Source organism: Nomascus leucogenys, chromosome 2 (genome assembly GCF_006542625.1).
Source record: "Nomascus leucogenys isolate Asia chromosome 2, Asia_NLE_v1, whole genome shotgun sequence".
NCBI lineage: Eukaryota > Metazoa > Chordata > Mammalia > Primates > Hylobatidae > Nomascus > Nomascus leucogenys.
In genome coordinates this window covers 47104394-47123716 of record NC_044382.1, presented here as the reverse complement: position 1 = coordinate 47123716, position 19323 = coordinate 47104394, and the positions used below count along the sequence as shown (strand labels likewise).

The 19323-nt window shown below is 38.3% G+C and overlaps 1 protein-coding gene across 2 annotated transcripts in view; it reads left to right on the top strand.

The window, feature by feature from the left end:
• Positions 1 to 2445: 2445 nt before the first annotated feature.
• HYDIN (HYDIN axonemal central pair apparatus protein) overlaps positions 2446 to 19323 on the top strand; it is a 442024-nt gene continuing 425146 nt past the window's right edge. The window contains exon 1 of one of the 2 annotated variants that reach the window (XM_030829576.1): positions 2446 to 2606. The gene's annotated coding sequence lies outside the window, so the exon portion shown is untranslated. The remainder of the gene's footprint in view (positions 2607 to 19323) is intronic. The other variant, XM_030829580.1, reaches the window with a different exon arrangement.

Genomic DNA, 19323 nt, shown 5'->3' with positions numbered 1-19323 from the left:
GGAGGTGGGACTCACAGCTCAGCTCTTTTTGAAGAAATCCTTCATAAAGATCTTCTTTAGAAATCCTGTTTAATCCCCCACTCCTGGCCCCTCCCCCCACCCTTTTTTTGAGGCAGCGTTTTGCTCTTGTCATCCAGGATGGAGTGCAATGGCGTGATCTTGGCTCACTGCAACCTCCGCCTCCTGGATTCAAGCTATTCTCCTGCCTCATCCTCCCAAGTAACTGGGATTACAGGCACCCCCCACCATGCCTAGCTAATTTTTTGTATTTTTGGTAGAAATGGGGTTTCATCATGTTGGCCAGGCTGGTCTCGAACTCCTGACCTCAGGTGATCCACCCGCCTCAGCCTCCCAAAGTGTTGGGATTACAGGCGTGAGCCACTGCACCCGGCCTTCTCCTGACTTTTTTATACACTCAATGTGCGGAAGATTTAAGAGTTGCCTAACTTGTTTTATTTTTAAATTCTTCATCTATTTTCTTTATTTGAAATTCGCCATTTATCATGCCTCTACCAAAATGTCTATTTTAACATCTGTAACAAGATTTCACTTGCTTATTCAAATAGCATTAAGCTCCCACTAGACCCGCACAGTCCACTAGCAATATAACACAAGGTGCATACGTAATTTAACACTTTCTAGCAGCCAGATTTAAAAAAAGAAAAAAACAGGTGAAATGAGTTTTAATAATATATCTTATTTAACATAATGTATCTGAAGCATTATCATTTCAATATGAAATCAATTTAAAAATATTAATGAGATATTCTACATTCTTGTTTTGCACTAGGTCTTTGAAATTTGGAGTCTACACTTACTCCACATTCCATTTAGGACCAGCTACATATGCAGTGGTCAATGGCCATAAATGACTAGAGGCAACTGTAGTGGAGCAGTAGTACAGCAGTAGACTGTAAGTTCTGTAGGCAAAGTTGGTGTCTGTCTTGTTCATTGTTATAAACAACAGTGTTTGGCATAGAGTAGGCATTCAGTATTTGTGAAATTGAACTGAAATATAATTGAAAGAATGAAGAAATTACCAAGGGAATCCTTCAATGTCTTCCCACAGCACTTGCAGTCTAAATTATTCAATTCTGCACGCAGTTAGTTGGCCCACATAGTTTGTAATTAAATTATTCCACAAGCATTTAAGCTTCACAAAGGAGGAAGCATCTTCATCTTGTTATCTGTTGTATCTCCCAGTCAACCACAGTTCCTAGTATTGTGATGTGTAGATTCATGCAATCAACTAATATTTATGTAGTGTCTATGCCGGGCCAGTTACTATTTTAGGTGCTGGGGATACCATACGGGAGACACAGTCTCTGTTCTCATGGAGCTCACAGACAATAAAAAGTTACAAGAACTTTGAAGGAAATAAATAAGGTGACATGAGAGGGTGTGTTGGAAGACAGAGCAAGGAAGTACGGAGGAGAAGGAGACAGTATTGTGAAGAGCCAGGGAAGGGCAATCTGAGTGTGTCTCTTTGAGGCAGCCACATTGACTTTTCATTTTCTCGAATTCTCCAAACTCATTTCTGCCTGTAACTTTCTGTTCCTTTTTCTTGTGCTGCCCACCCTCTCCCTTGCTCTTCTATAGCTGGTATCTTCCCATGTCTCAGCTCAAACGCAACTGTCTCCTCAAAGACACCCTCCCTAACCACCTGTCTGCTGGGCTCATCACCCTTGGCACTTCCTATCACATCCTGGCATTTTGTTTAGTACCACAATCTGAAATGATCTTGTTTATGCTTCTGTTGTCTCCCATATCAGAAGTTAAGCTCTAAGAAATTGCCTTGACAATTGCTATCCTTCAATGCTTAGAAAAGTGTCCCTATGTCAAATATATGACCCACAATTAGTGATCAATAGATATTTATTAAATGAATGAATGACTGAAGGTCAAGAGTTAAAGTATTTGGGCGATGTCTCAAGTCATGATTTGAATAAATGTAAATGAAGTCTAGGAAGAACCACACTGTATTTGTCTGGTTTCTCTGAGAAGGAAGATGGGGTTAATTGATGTGGGATTTACACTCTTGCGCTGTCTTGGGCATGGGGCAACCTGAGTTTTGGTTCCAGTTCCTTTGAGAATCTACAGCTATGGACCATCTGACCGGGTAAATGGCCACAAACTTTTGCTTATAACTTAAGGGGGTTCGTGGACCTCCTGAAGAGGTCAGAGGACCACAGGTTAAAAATTCCTGTAGAGGTAAGAGATTCCCACAGCGACACTGGGAGGCAGGAGGCAGGTGTTCAATGAGATAATGCACGAAGCATCTTTAAAGAACTAAGTCTGGCGAAGTGTGGCTTTGGGGAGAGGTGGTGCCCGAAGAATCCTTGGAAACCAAATTCTTTTGCACCCAGCAGCTGGGGCGGCGGTTGCTATGGACGCTTGCCTCCTCCAATCATCGCGCGGCTTGCTAGGCTGTGCGGCTCCGTGGTTACCGTGGCAACGGACGGCAACAGCTCGGGCGACGCAGGGGGAGCGCGCGCGGCTTCAAGCTGGGTATGGAGCTCTTTATCGGCGGCGGGGTCTGTGAGTTGGACGCGGCGTCTTGGCGGGGAATGGAGGTAGAATAAACGTGGGACCCGGAGTGGACCAAGGTCAGAGGTCCTCGCAGAGATTGTGGAGTCAAAGTGTGAGGGACATGGGGGCTGACCGGGGCGTCCCCTCTTCTCGTCCTCGTCCTCGCCCTGCGTCCCAGGCTTTCTCCAGACTTTCCAGACCCCTCCCCTCCTCAGCCTTCCCTAGCCACTTCTCACTCCCATGAAAGTTACGGGACCTCGGATTTTTGTTCTTGGGATTCCCCTGCCAGACAGGTAGCCTGAAGGGCAGAAGGCCTGAGGTGCTGCCTCGCTTCCAACTTCGAATTAGCCCCAGGCCTTGGATGAATCATTTCCCGTCTTACCTGAGAAAATGGTAAAATTCACCTCTTTTAGGTGTACAGTTCCAAGAGTTTTGAAAATATAAAGTTCTGTACTGTATTAATCTGTTATCATTCTGCTAATAAAGACATATCTGAGGCTAATTACAAAGGAAAGAGGTTTAATTGACTCAGTTCCACTTGGCTGGGGAGGCCTCACAATCATGGTGGAAGGCAAAGGAGGAGCAAAGTCGTGTGTTATATGGCGGCAGGCAAGAGAGCTTGTGCAAGGAAATCTCCCCTTTATAAAACCACCAAATCTCGTCAGACTCAGTCACTATCATGAGAACAACCCAGGAAAACCCACCCCCATGATTAAGTTACCCACCATGTGATCCCTCCCATGACACGTGGGGATTATGGGAGTTACAATTCAAGATGATATTTGGGTGGGGACACAGCCAAACCATATCATGTACTTACTGCAATAAGTATATAGAATGATTCCATTAGCTCAGAAAGTTTCTCTTGTACCTCATTGTAGTCAATGCCCCTTCCCCACTTCCAGCCCATAGCAACTAATGAAATGATCTGTTTTCTGATTCTGCATTATCCAGAATGTCACATAAATGGAATTATACATAGCACTTTTTGTCTGGCTTGTTATACTTAGCATATTGCTTTTGAGATTTAACCATGTTGTTGTATGTAACAGTAACTCATTTCTTTTCATTGCTGTGTACTTTTCTATTGAATGGATGTACCATCAGCTGATGGACATTAGGATTGCTTCCAGTATTTGGTAATTATGAAAAAGTAAAACTGTTATAAATATTCCCATACAGGTATTTGTATGGACATATGTTATTATTTTGATAAATACCTGCGAGTAGGATTGATAGGTTATATGGAAGTATTAATTTTACAAGAAACTGCCAAATTGCAACCTTGTTAGCAGGTGATCTTTTTTTAATATATATATATATTTATTATACTTTAAGTTCTAGGGTACATGTGCACAACGTGCAGGTTTGTTACATATGTATACATGTGCCATGTTGGTGTGCTGCACCCATTAACTCGTCATTTACATTAGGTATATCTCCTAATGCTACCTCCCCCCCCCCCCCCACCCCACAACAGGCCCCAGTGTGTGATGTTCCCCTGCTGTGTCCAAGTGTTCTCGTTGTTCAGTGCCCACCTATGAGTGAGAACATGCAGTGTTTGGTTTTTTGTCCTTGCGATAGTTTGCTGAGAATGATGGTTTCCAGCTTTATCTATGTCCCCACAAAGGACATGAACTCATCATTTTTTATGGCTGCATAATATTTCATGGTATATATGTGCCACGTTTTCTTAATCCAGTGTATCGTTGTTGGACATTTGGGTTGGTTCCAAGTCTTTGCTAATGTGAATAGTGCCGCAGTAAACATACGTGTGCATGTGTCTTTATAGTAGCATGATTTATAATCCTTTGGGCATATACCCAGTAATGGGATGGCTGGGTCAAATGGTATTTCTACTTCTAGATCCCTGAGGAATCGCCACACTGTCTTCCACAATGGTTGAACTAGTTTACAGTCCCACCAACAGTGTAAAAGTGTTCCTATTTCCCCACATCCTCTCCAGCACCTGTTGTTTCCTGACTTTTTAATGATGGCCATTTTAACTGGTGTGAGATGGTATCTTATTGTGGTTTTGATTTGCATTTCTCTGATGGCCAGTGATGATGAGCATTTCTTCATGTGTCTGTTGGCTGCATAAATGTCTTCTTTTGAGAAGTGTCTGTTCATATCCTTCGCCCACTTTTTGATGGGTTTGTTTTTTTCTTGTAAATTTGTTTGAGTTCTTTGTAGATTCTGGATATTAGCCCTTTGTCAGATGAGTAGATTGCAAAAATTTTCTCCCATTCTGTAGGTTGCCTGTTCACTCTGATGGTAGTTTCTTTTGCTGTGCAGAAGCTCTTTAGTTTAATTAGATCCCATTTGTCAATTTTGGCTTTTGTTGCCATTGCTTTTGGTGTTTTAGACATGAAGTCCTTGCCCATGCCTATGTCCTGAATGGTATTGCCTAGGTTTTCTTCTAGGGTTTTTATGGTTTTAGGTCTTACATTTAAGTTTTTAATCCATCTTGAATTAATTTTTGTATAAGGTGTAAGGAAGGGATCCAGTTTCAGCTTTCTACATGTGGCTAGCCAGTTTTCCCAGCACCATTTATTAAATAGGGAATCCTTTCCCCATTTCTTGTTTTTGTCAGGTTTGTCAAAGATGAGACGGTTGTAGATGTGTGGTATTATTTCTGAGGGCTCTGTTCTGTTCCATTGGTCTATATCTCTGTTTTGGTACCAGTGCCATGCTGTTTTGGTTACTGTAGCCTTGTAGTATAGTTTGAAGTCAGGTAGCGTGATGCCTCCAGCTTTGTTCTTTTGGCTTAAGATTGTCTTGGCAATGCGGGTTCTTTTTTGGTTCCATATGAACTTTAAAGTAGTTTTTTCCAATTCTGTGAAGAAAGTCATTGGTAGCTTGATGGGGATGGCACTGAATCTATAAATTACCTTGGGCAGTATGGCCATTTTCACAATATTGATTATTCCTATCCATGAGCATGGAATGTTCTTCCATTTGTATCCTCTTTTATTTTGTTGAGCAGTGGTTTGTAGTTCTCCTTGAAGAGGTCCTTCACATCCCTTGTAAGTTGGATTCCTAGGTATTTTATTCTCTTTGAAGCAATTGTGAATGGGAGTTCACTCATGATTTGGATCTCTGTTTGTCTCTTATTGGTGTGTAAGAAGGCTTGTGATTTTTGCACATTGATTTTGTATCCTGAGACTTTGCTGAAGTTGCTTATCAGCTTGAGGAGATTTTGGCCTGAGACAATGGGATTTTCTAGATATACAATCATGTCATCTGCAAACAGGGACAATTTGACTTCCTCTTTTTCTAATTGAATACACTTTATTCTTATAGGTGTGTAGTGGTATCTCATTCTGCTTTTAATTTGCATTTCCTGGTGATTAATGATGTTGAATAACATGCTTATTTATTATTGTATCTTTGGTGAAGAAGTTTGGTGAACTTGGTGAAGTTTCTGTTTGTATCTTTTGCCCTTATCATTCATATATATGTAGAGCATGTACAGGGGAATCTCCCCTTTATAAAACCACCAAATCTCATCAGACTCAGTCACTATCATGAGAACAACCCAGTTTAGCTTTAGGCTAAACTTGATATATATATATATGACAAAAGTCAGATATTTAATTTGCAAATAATTTCTCCCAGTATGTGATACATCTTTCCTTTTTAAAACATTTTGTTACTGAAATGCCAGGGGTTTGATCTAGGTCTCATTGTTTATAGCACAGAAAGCCAATCACTGGAACAAAGAGTACTGCCAGGGAAGAAGCCTTTATTTGGCTGCTGCAGCTGTGGAGATGGGAGATAGTCTCAAATTGTCTCACTAGCTGACTAAAATTGGAGATTTAAATACCAGGGAAATAATGTAGAAAACAGGAATTAGGGAGGGGTAAGGAAGAGGAATCTGGTCTCTCACTGTCTGGATGCGGTGATCTGGTGAGTTTCAGTTCCTTTATACTATCTGGGAGGCCCGAGGGTCAGTTTTCTAAGAAAGGAACTCAGATAAGATAAATATAAGTTTCAGGCTTAAGACTAAGAGCGCCCAATTTCTGTTTATTTAAAAAGAACATAAACATCAGTTCTGTGAGGAAATTGGGCTGGTTTCAATTTTCTTCATAATGTCTTTGAAGTCAAAGGTTTTGATGAAGTCTAACCTTATTAATTTTTTGTTTTATGTTTTGTGTGATATCTAAAAACCTTTGGCCTAACACAAGGTAACAAGATTTTCCTCTATGTTTTTTTCTCAGACTTTCATAGCTTTGGGTTTTACATGTGGGTCTTTGATGAATTTTGAGTTAATTTTTATATATGATGTCAGGCAAGAGTTGAGGTGTTTTTTTTTTTTTCATAAGGGTGAATGTTCCAACCCCATTTGTTAAAGAGACTCTTCTTTCTCCACTTACCTTGGCACCTTTGTCAAAAATCAATTGACCATGTAGTGTGAATACATGTTTCTGATTTATCAATGTAACAGAATATTCCAGAAAAATATGAATAATTTTTTTTCTCAAATGAACTGCCAGTCATTTTAACAGCATAAAATCGATTTCTTGATAACTTTACAGTGAATTTTGAAATCTGGTAGTTTGAGTCCTTCTACTTTGTTCTTATTTTTCAAAATTGAATTGGCAACATTGGTTCCTTTACCTTTCCATACAAACTTTAGAATTAAAGGTTAACATCTCCAAAAATAGCTGCTGGCATTTTGATTAGATTTCACTGGAGTATAGATTAATTTGGGGAGAATTGGCATCATAGCAATATTGAATCTTCCAATTTATGAACATGGTATGCCTCCTTTGATTTAGTCCTCTTTAATTTCTCTCAATGATGTTTTATAATTTTTAACATGCAACTTTTGCACGTTTTGTTAGCTCTGTATTTATTTTGTTTTTTGATGCTATTGTATATGATACTGTTTTAAAATTTTCAGTTTCCAGTTGTTCATTCCTTGTTTCATATCCAATCAAATGTTAAACCTCATTCAAATGTCTTGAGGGGGAGAACTGTGTTGTGTTTGTTGCAAGCCCCTCCTCCCTCTTTCTGAACCTCAAGTTCTAAGCACCAAGAGACTATAGCAGATTTCACTCTGTGTTTCATCCCACAATACCTACGGCCAGAATCACCCCCAAAATGATGGCAGGAGATTCCCCACAAGGGAGTGCCCCAAACTGTCCAGAGATGGGGCCGGTTGGGATTCCAAAGAAAGAAGGAAAGACTAAATGCCAGAGTGGTCAATCCAAAGCATTTATTGGGGAAACTTACAGAGTGCTGCAGCAGTCCTCAAAATGGACAGCAAGAGAAAACACGTGTTCTACCTAGGTATGACTACAGTGAGGGGGTCAGGGTATGAGAGTTTAAGGAATTTGGCTCAGGGCCAGGGCTAGTTTCTTTTTCAGTGTTGTGGGCAGCAACCTAGATACCTTTATCAGTGCCTAGGAATGTTCAAGGCCCAGGTGTGGGTTCAAGTCTGCTACGAAAAACCTGCAACTGGCTAGATCACAGAGCAGTCAGGACACAGAAAGAAAGTAGTGGGGAATGGAGAACCCTACATTCTTTTTCATTCAACTTCAGAGCTCTCATGTTGTTCCACTTCTCAGAAAATCACCCATAGGGGAATCCAGCCCTTGCTTTTTAGGTTCCTGTTCATCTTGCCAGATTTTACAACCATCAACTATTCTGTTGGTGCCTCCTCTTACCTTAAGAATCCTCTGCCTGAGCCAAGCTGGATTTTCTCTCTGTGCCTAGAATTAGCAAATGTCCCCAGAGAAAAACATGACCAGTAACTTCAACTCATTGATGAGAGGCCATTTCCCTTCCGAAATTTTAGTTTTTCTAGTCCATTGTTAAAAGAAAAACCTTAGCCAAATTAAATTTAACAGAGTTTAATTTAATTAAAGAATGATTCATGAATCATTTCAGAGCAAAGAACAATTTGCAAATTGAGCAGCCTCTTTTTAAATAATTTTATATTTCAATCATTTTTGAAGTACAAGTGGTTTTTCATTACATGGATGAGGTCTTTAGTGGTGAATTCTGAGATTTTAGTGCACCTGTCACCTGAGCAGTGTAGACTATACCCAATATGTAGTCTTTTATCCCTTACCCTACTTCTGACTTCCCCGAGTTCCCAAATTTCATCACTCTGTATGTCTTCGCATCTCATAGCTTAGCTCCCACTTGTAAGGGAGAACGTATGGTATTTGGTTTTTCACTCCTCGGTTACTTCACTTAGAATAATGGCCTCCGGCTGCATCCAAGTTGCTGCGAAAGACATTATTTTGTCCCTCCTTATGGTTGAGTAGTATTCCATGGTATACACATTTTACATTTTCTTTATCCACTTGTTGATCAATGGGCACTTAGGTTGGTTCCATATCTTTGCAATTGCAAATTGTGTTGCTGTAAACATGCATGTGAATGTGTCTTTTTCATATAATGACTTCTTTTCCTTTGGGTAGATACCCAGTAGTGGGATTGCTGGATGAAATGGTAGATCTACTTTTAGTTCTTTAAGGAATCTCCCTACTGTTTTTCATAGTGGTTGTACTAATTTACATTCCCACCTGTAGTGTAGAAGTATTCCCTTTTCACCACATCCCCACCAACATCTATTGTTTTTTTGACTTTTTAATGATGGCCATTCTTGTAAGAGTAAGGTGGTATCTCATTGTGGTTTTAATTTGCATTTCCCTGACAATTAGTGATGAGCATTTTTTCATATTTGTTGGCTGTTTGTGTATTTTCTTTTGAGAAATGTCTCTTCATGTTTTAGCCCACTTTTTGAAGGGATTGTTTTTTTTTTTTCTTGCTGATTTGTTTGAGTTCCTTGTAGATTCTGGATGCTAGTCCTTTGTTGGATGCATAATTTGCAAATACTTTCTCCCACATTGTGGGTTGTCTGTTTACTCTTCTTATTATTTCTTTCGCTTTGCAGAAGTTTTTTAGTTTAATTAGGACCCATTTATTTGTTTTTGTTTTTGTCACATTTGTGTTTAGGGTCTTAGTCCTGAATTTCTGCCTAAGCCAATGCCAGAAGAGTTTTTCCAATGTTATCTTCTAGGATTTTTATGGTTTCATGTCTTAGATTTAAGTCTTTGATCCACTGGGAGTTAATGTTTTTTATAAGGTAAGAAATGGGGATCCAGTTTCATTCTTCTACATGTGGCTTGCCAGTTTTCCCAGCACCATTTATTGAATAGGGTGTCCTTTCTCCAATTCATGTCTTTATATGCTTTGTCAAATATCAGTTGCTGTAATTATTTGGCTTTATTTTTGGGTTCTCTATTCTGTTCTATTGGTCTATGTGCCCATTTTTATACCAGTACCATGCTGTTTTGGTAACTATAACCTTGTAGTATAATTTGAAGTCTTGTAATGTGATGCCTCTAGATTTGTTCTTTTTGCTTAGTATTGCTTTAGCTATGTGAGCTCTTTTTTGGTTCCATGTGAGTTTTAGAATTGTTTGTTGTAGTTCTGTGAAGAATGATGTTGGTATTTTGATGGGAATCGCTTTGGGTAGTATGGTCATTTTCACAATGTTGATTCTTCCCATTTGTGAGCATAGGATGTGTTTCCATTTGTTTGTGTCATCTATTATTTATTTCAGCAGTGCTTTGTAGTTTTCCTTGTAGAGGTCTTTTCCCTACTTGGTTAAGTATATTAATATGTATTTTATTTTATTTTATTTTATTTTTTTGCAGCTGTTGTAAAAGAGATTTAGCTCTTGATTCAATTCTCAGCATGGTTGTTGTTGGTGTATAGCAGTGCTGCTGATTTGTGTACATTAATTTTGTAACCTCAGACTTTACTGAATTCATTCATCAGATCTAGGAGCCTTTTGGATGAGTCTTTAGGGTTTTCTAGGTATATAATCATGTAACTGGCAAACAGTGACAGTTTGACTTCTTTTCCAATTTGGATGCCCTTTATTTCTTTCTCTTGCTGGTTGCTCTGGCTAGGACTTCCAGTATTATGTTGAATAGAAGTGGTGAAAGTGGGCATTCTTGTCTTGTTCTAGTTCTCACAGGGAAGGCTTTCAACTTTTCCCCATTCAGTATGATGCTGGCTGTGGGTTTGTCATATATGGCTTTTATTATTTTGAGGTAAGTCCCTTCTGTGCTTATTTTGTTGAGGGTTTTTACCATAAAGGGATGCCGGATTTTTTCAAATGCTTTTTCTGCATCTATTGAGATAATCTATGGTTTTGTTTTTAATTTTGTTTATGTGATGTATCACATTTATTGACTTGTGTATATTAAACCATCCCTGCATTCCTGGGATGAAACACACTTGATCATGATGTGTTATCCTTTTGGTGTGCTTTGGGCAGCCTCTTGAGCCAGAGTAGGCTCAGAAAGACTCCAGTGGAGCCACGTGGTAGAAGATGATTTGTGGATTGAAAAAAGAAAGTGATGTACAGAAAATGGAAATGAGGTACAAAAATAGCCAGATTAGTGACAGCTCAGTGCTTGCCTTATTTGAACGTAGTTTGAAAAGTTGGCCACCTTTGGTCAAAACTCAGTGATTGGCACAAGAGTAGGCTATGGTCTGTTTACAGCTTCATTTAGGTTATAGTTCACAATGTACAGAGAAACCTTTAGGCCAAAATTAATATATGTAAGGAGGCAGCTTTAGGCTAAACTTGATTTAACACTATATTTATTCTATACCTCTCTAATGTCTTAAAATATATGCTTTTTATAATTTATCTATTTTATTTTCTAATTGTTGAAGTAGATGCTATAAAATACATTCCTCTTAGAATTAGATATTCTATTCATTGAGTTTTAATTTTAATTATTTTACTTTTCATTTCTTGAATTTCTTTTCCTAGAGGATGTTTTTGCTGGTTCTTGTTCAGGGTGCTTTTCCCACTCTCTTAGTTTGCTTGTTTATTTTGACCAAGAGCTGCTTATCGTCCTTGGAAAATTATTTATGGGAAGTGTTTGATGACTAAGATGAAGGAGGACCTCAGAGAGGTCCTGAGGGAAGGAGGATCATCAGAGAGGGTTTGCATTTGCCTCTGTTAGGTACCTCAGGGAACTACCTGTCCAGGCTGATTTTAAAGTAAAAATCACACTTTGAGGCTTTTGGAGCTCACAGGTGATATGAATTTGGGCTGTACATCTCTAAGAGAGTTGGCTGTGATTCTAACCTTTCAGGTTTTTTTTTTTTTTTTCTTTATACCTCTCTCTCTGTTAGGTGCCAAGGAATCGTCCCCTGCATTCAGCTGGGAATGGTGAGATAGGAAGGCTTTATTTTTTACCCAAACATTGAAAGTGTACACCTTTGGAGTGGAGTCTCCTATCAGTCTCCCCACCTTTGATGGGCCCTGGATGTTGACCTTTCCTGGAAGCCCTACCAGGCAGCCACAAGCAGAGCTCAAGGTGTCCTTGTCTAGAGGATGATCTCCTACCAAATTTGTTTCAGTGCTCCACTTACCTTTCTTGGTTCCTGTTTTCAGTTAGACGTTGGCTAGATAATTCTTTATAGTCTTGTTAGCTTTTTGATGCTTTTGAGAAGCTTAAAAAATATTTTAACCAGCATTTTTAGTTGTTCTCAGCAGGAGAGTTGGTTCGAACAAACCAGCATAACCTATATTAGAAAACAATGTATTACTTTGTAATCTTAATTTTTAGCACAGTCATTTACATACTTCTTGTAAAAAATTAAATACCTTAGAAATGTAAACATGAAAGGCTTCTCATTACTCCACTCTCTCTCCTAGTCTGGTTCCCCAGAGGTAACTGTTCTTAATAATTTTTGTATTGAATTATTTATTGAGAGCATCAGAGTAAATCTTACATGAAATCTGGATGTATTCGCTGTATACATGTGTGACAAAGATGGAAAAATTCAGGTTTAGCAAATGCCAGCTGAAGAATATATACATGCAGACTAGTGACTTAAATATTTTCTTTTTATGTGAAGTGTGTATTTTATTCTATATTATATCCAAAGATGTGACAATGAATGCATGTCTGAGAAGCTCTCAGAAAATGATACTTGTAAGTTGGTATTTCATTTTATGTCTTGTATACAAGGCACAGTTAGAGTTATTTGGGGGAAAGAATACTTCTGGCTTGTGTGTGAGAATGATTTAAGCAATCACAAAGTAGAAGGAAGTTATTACCCCTTAGTAGTTATATAGTTTCACAGGCTTTAAGAATAGTTTTGGGAATGTTTCTTCACTTTAGCAGCAAAAACATTTAGAACATGAAAACACTCATCAAGTTTGAAGGAAACTCATAGCCTGGTAGTATTGAAACCATGTTTTAATTGGTACACATTCGGGATCTGTGTAATAGATTCTTGATCCTGGATGTGTCAGCCCTCAGATTTTATGTTTATGTTAATCTTCTGGGGGATAGTGTTCATAGCCATCATCAGATTCCCAGTAGGACCTGGACCACAAAGGTTAAAGATCACTGGTTTGGGATGAGCACATTTCAGAACACAATGGACCGAAATACGCTCAACCACAGTTACCATCATTAAAAGTGAAATGACAACTCATTCCTGAGGGCAAACTTTTCTTTTCAAATAATTTCTTCCAAGATCTGTTTCCTCATTAACACTGCAGAAGCACTTAGCATTTGGCTGCTCTTCATACAACATGTCTTTTGAGAGGGATGGAGGCTTGGAATAAGGCAAAAATAATTGTAGGATTATTGCTGGAAGGGTTTCAGATGAGGAAACTTGACATATCATAAAATGCCTCTAATGCAATTTAATTTGAAAAACTGTGCAATCTTTTAATTTATTTGGATTTAAAGTGTTTTAGTTATCTGATTTTTTAAAAGGGTCATATTTATCCCTAGAGGTGGTAGGGAGGAAAAGTGGACTTTTAAAAATTGTTCTGTGCTTGATAGAAAGGCTTGTTAGAAAGTATTGGTTCGAATATATCCTATATTAGATCCTATGTTCTTAAAGTGGTGATATTCATCTTAATATGAATACCAAATCCTATACTAAATCCTATATTCTTAAAATGGTGGTCTTCCTCTTAATATGAATACCAAAAAGTCAACTGGGTTGACTTTAAAGAAAAATTAGTGTGAAATGACTAGAAAAAGCAATCTCTTGTAATTTCACTGGCAATTCATAAATCCCCCCCTCATTTTATTTTAAAATGGCATCTTCTTGCTTTAATAAGCTATCTAAAATGTCCTGAATGTAAGGTTGCTCTAATAACGTTATGATCTGACTGTATCTGTGTCTGTTTTTATTTCTTTAAACTGCTATTATAAGCATAAGTTAAACAACTTGCCTAATTCTGTGTTCTGTACAACTATGTTGTTGATGCTCATTTTTATTATAAACAATCCACCCAAATTTGCAGCAGTGGCTTTGAAAAATCCCTAATTAAAATAAATTTCAAGGTTAAGCTATTTTTATTGATGTCTGAAAACAACTACCGGTACTCATGGCTTTTAAAATAATAACAGTGTGGGAAGCATATTTCAAAACCAGGAAAGCAGAAATTTGTGTTTATGAAGCCAAAAAGTAGTCTTGCAATGCTTTGGAATATGCCTGGTAATTAATTATAGATGATGTGTATCATATGAAACCTCAAAGATTTTGGTGGGAGATGGAAACAAAGGGGCCTTATGCATTTCATTTCTGATATAATCCCTTCACTCCTAGAGGGAATTACGATTTAATAAAAAGCAATTACAGGAGGATGTAATCTAAGAATACTAATTAATACCTTTAGCTCTATCAGAATGAGATTCTGTAAAAAATGGTGGGTTGTCAATTGCCAAATCACGAAATATTGCAGGGAGGGAAAAGGCAACATACTCTTTCACAATATGGCTTGTTATGTTAAAACTGTTAGTGATAGGGAATTTTGTACTTGTTAATCATTTGCGTTTTTACATCGCTGTTTGTAATTACAATTAAACAGATGGTTTCGAAAAAGATCGTGTGTTCTTAGCAATTAAAACCATGGCAAACAGCTTTTGCTCCTCCCCAGTATACAATTAAACTGAATAGAATCACATAACCCACTGGGTTCTTCAGAAGAAAGGTTCTGTGTGGATTCCAGTAGATTAGTATTCTGCTCCCCAGCCCTGTCATCTTGACCTCTTGCCCAACTGAAAGCTTTGCAGCTGGCTGAGGACTTCCAAACATGGGTTTTATGGAGTAGTTATCCCTTCTCTGTTTTCTCCGCGTATCTTATTCTTACCACATTGGGATTAATAGAATATGTTTTAGAATGGATCTTTGGAACAGTCGCTAACAACCACTGGGTGTGTTGAATCTAATACAGCTTGCTAAATTCTAGAAGCTTGGCTAGTGCATGAAATTCCTCAAGGGCACAGGAAAATTGGTCTTTTTTTTCTTATTCAGAAAACTAATGTTGAGATGTTTGTTTATGAAAAAAATCGTTTCAGGGCTTGTAATCAAAAGAATACAGAATTTACTTTGCGTTCTAGGGAAACCAAAGTCTCACCTTATTGACTGATCCCCTCATCCCTATTACAACAAATTCAGGAGATTTTTCAACAAGGATTCAGCACCCCAAGAAATATTTCACCAGTTGATATGTGGCTTTGTGGCCAGTGGTCCCTCCCTTGGACCAGACCTCAGCAGTGTGAATGGCTCTCCCCCAAAGCAGGGATTTGGAGCTGGCTGTGATCTGTTCGCAGATGAAACCTTGGAAATGTGTTTTGTTTGCCATGAGCATAAATAGTCCCAAGTATACTTTCAATGATTTTAGGTACAGGCTTTTGTGCCCACAAGTAAGCAGTTATTTGCTGGTGCAATTAACCATCTGCATCTTATTATGAGGGTGCAGCTGGCTAATTATGCTCGGCTCCATAGGTCAGGTTCAACTTCTCATCTGCATAGGAGCTGTATTTGCAGCAAAAGGACACTGACCTTTAAAAATGAGTCCTTAAATTTAACCAGTTCATTTTGAGGTCGCCACTCGTGGATTTTTATTTTGTTTTGTTCAGAAGTGAAATTCTTATACGGGTAGTGTATTTCTACTTGGGCAAAGTAATTAATGCAGGACTGTAGCACAGACATTATCATGAGTCAGGGACAAATGAGATCTCTACTTAATTCAGATGATTTTGGCTCCTCATTCTGGAGAAAGGTCCATCAATGTAGAGGTACCTGTATTCATGAATTTGTCTGAACGACAACTTGGGGCATCATTGAGACTTAAAATGGGAGTAAATTTGTGCATAAGTCAGTTCAAAATCATTTTTGGCAATAGTTGTACATTATTCTTATGATCTATTGGATGGACTATTTGAGAGAATAACAGCAGAATACTGGAAAGGAGAACCTTAAATTTTATGTAGGTTAAATTAACAGTCAATGCAAGTTTGCTGGATAGAAAGCATCATTTAACTGGAGACTTACAGGAGCCTGTCCAAAAGGTACCTACTGCTGTCAATTCCTGTGCCAAACCTGTGAGCCTGCTGGCTGGAAAACTCTTTTGTAGGACAAGAGTTGAGCCCAAAGGCAAGGGATGTCTAGTCCTCACTGATACAGTGGAGAGAGCCTTGTGGTGGGGTTGGGAAGCACAGGGCAAATGCGTTAACCACCCATGGAGTCTAGACTTGGCTAAGCACTTCCCAAACTTAGGGGACCTATTTGAAAATACCGATGCCCAGGACCGACTATAGACTGACTGAATCAGAATCTCTAGGGTAGGACTAGGTGATCCTCAGGTGATGCTACCTTGAGAAAAACTGGGTTACAGAATTTCCAAAATGCTTCCCAAATTTTAAGAAATGTTTAATTTTCAAAATGAACTCTCCTTAGAATTTTAGTTGTGGAATAGAACATACACGTAAACGTATGAAACACGTTGTTACCATTTAACAAATAAAGGGAACAGATGTATAACCATCACCTGGGCAAGGATTAGGATGTGGTTATCCTGGAATCCTTCTTCTATATAGCCCTCCTCTTCCCCACCTCAGAGGTAACTGCTATCCTGACCTTTACAGTAATTCTTGAGTTCTAATATAGTTTTGCCATTTTGTATACATTCCTAGAAATATAGTTCAGTTTTTCCTTTGTCTGTACTTTATATAAATTGAATCACACTGTATGTATTCATGTTTCATGTTGCTTTTCCCCCCTCAACTTGATGTAAAATTCATCCATATTGTTGGTCTCTGTTTAGATCATCTTTATTGATCTGTGATATTATATTATAGGCATATGGCAATTTTTTCTATATGCTATCAATAAAAACTTGGGTTGTTTCCAATATTCCACTATTATGAATAACACTACGGATAGAAAGCATCATTTAGTTGTGGAATATAACATACATGTAAACGTATGAAACACGTTGTTACCATTTAACAAATAAAGGGAACAGATGTATAACCATCACCCTGTGGTTCCCAAGCATTTGCCCTGTGCTTCCCAACCCCACCACAAGGCTCTCTCCACTGTATCAGTGAGGACTAGACATCCCTTGCCTTTGGGCTCAACTCTTGTCCTACAAAAGAGTTTTCCAGCCAGCAGGCTCACAGGTTTGGCACAGGAATTGACAGCAGTAGGTACCTTTTGGACAGGCTCCTGTAAGTCTCCAGTTAAATGATGCTTTCTATCCAGCAAACTTGCACTGACTGTTAATTTAACCTACATAAAATGTATGCACATACTACATTACTCGTATGTCTGTAGTATGTGCATACATTTCTCTGGACTGTCTACCAGGGTAAAAACTGCTGGGTCATAGAACATACTTATCTTTAAGTTTACTAGATGATGGAATATGTTTTCTGAAGTTGTTTTACGTAGTTATAGCCCGACCAGCAAGTGCTTGGCATTTCCCATTACAACACAGAGGAGCCAATATTCAGAATTATCAGACTCAGGTTTTGCCTGTCTAGTACATGTGTAGGGGCATCTTGTGGTTTTAATTGCATTTCCCTGGTTTTTTATTAGTTTGGGCATGTTTCATATATTTATTAGCCATTTAGATATTCTGTAGTGTAAACAGCCTGTTCTTTTGCTTTTTTCCCCTATTGGATTGTCTGTTTTTTTTAAATATTGTTTTGTAGGCGTTCTTTAAATATTCTGGTACAGGAGTTTTGTTGGTTATGTGTCATAAGTACCTTTTCCCATTTTGAGACTTGTCATTTTATTTTTTATATGGTGTCTCAAACTTCTGGGCTTAAGTGATCCTCTTGCCTTGGCCTCCCAAAGAGCTGGGATCACAGGCATGAGCCACCACACCTGGCTAGTTTTGTTTTTTTTTTAAATGGTATTAAGATTGATTACAGGATTTATGTGTTGTTAGCCAGATTGATTGATTATAATGTTCCCCATCAAGATTTCACCCCAAAGTTGTAGCATAAGAGCTTAAATCCTTTCAGTAGGAGTGGCAGTGTGATGATTTTCAAATAGTACTATCATATTTCTTGTACATTCATTCATCAGCTAGAATTTTTCTGTAAAGAACTTTCTCTCATTTACTATTTTGCTACCATGAAATACATTTTATACAAGAAAGGCATGAATTCTCCTCCCTTCCGCCTTCCCACCCTCCTTCCTTCCCTTCCTCCTTTCTCCCTTTCTCCCTTCCTCCCTTCTCTCCTTCCTTCTTCAGAATAATGAATTGATACTCTAGTGACTTCTAAAGGTGACTAATTAGTTTTATCCTGTCTTTGGCCAATGGGAGAACCCTGCAAGTTGGCCTCTATGCTATTTGATTGATGGATTGATTGTACAGTCTGTGATAGTTTCCTTGCTTTCATGCATGACCAGGTGTTTCAGGCTCATCTTGTCTATTTCCTGCCCCAGACTTGGCTTTATAATAAGTGTTGATGTCTGATAGAGCAGGTCTCTCCAGTATCTTATCCTGGATCTCTGCCAAGGAGACAGAGCCTGAGTCTAGGACTTGAGTGTTGGTAGTTTATTTTTGCTAAGTGATTGCGGGGGAGGAGGGACTGAAAGAATGAGGCAGGGAAGGAAATAAAAGCAGTTTAAGGCTGTGTTCTCAAGTTGGCTATCAACATGGACAACTGAGGTTTTTTCCCACTGGGACCCTCTGAAGAGCCTTATAGGATGTACCTCAAAATTCTCTGCCCAAAGAATAGAAGAATGTAGCTTTTATGCACTAATTTCCGTCTGTCTCCCACTGGTCAAGGAATATGTCCTTCACACTTCCAGGCTGCCTATGTGTGAGCACTAGGAGGTTCCTGTCAGATAAACCAAGGACAGAAAATTGAAATAATGCAGTGCAGCTGAGAGGGTGCTTCCAGCTTACGCTGTGGGAAGCTATTGGTGGGCCTAGAGGATGTGAGGTTGGGTACAAAAATCCTCCAATAATTTAATTTGTTCTTCTTCAATATAATCTTTGCTATTCTTGGCCCTTTTCATTCTCATAAAAATCTTAGGCTCAGCATGTCAGGTCCCATCTAAAATTCTGTTTTTTTGAGGACTAAATTTTTTCAAGTTTTGATTTATTTGAAGTTCCATTTCCAGTTTGATCTGGAAAAATATCTTTTACAATACTGAATTTTCTAACCCATGAGTGTGGTATATCTCTTTATTACTTAGGTCATCTTGAATCTTAATAATGTATTATCATTTCATCTGTGGTATAGCCCTAGGAATTTGAACTTTTTGTGGTATTATAATTAACTGTTAGGTTGATTTTTTAAAAACTTTTTTGAGTATATAGAAATGCAATTTTTGGATATATTTATTTTATATTTAGCAATATTGCTAAACCTATTGATTCTAATAATTTATGTTAGCTTTTTGGATTTTCTAAAAAAGTTATGTATTCATATTATTTGCTAACAATTTGAGTTTTGTTTTGTCCTTTCCTTG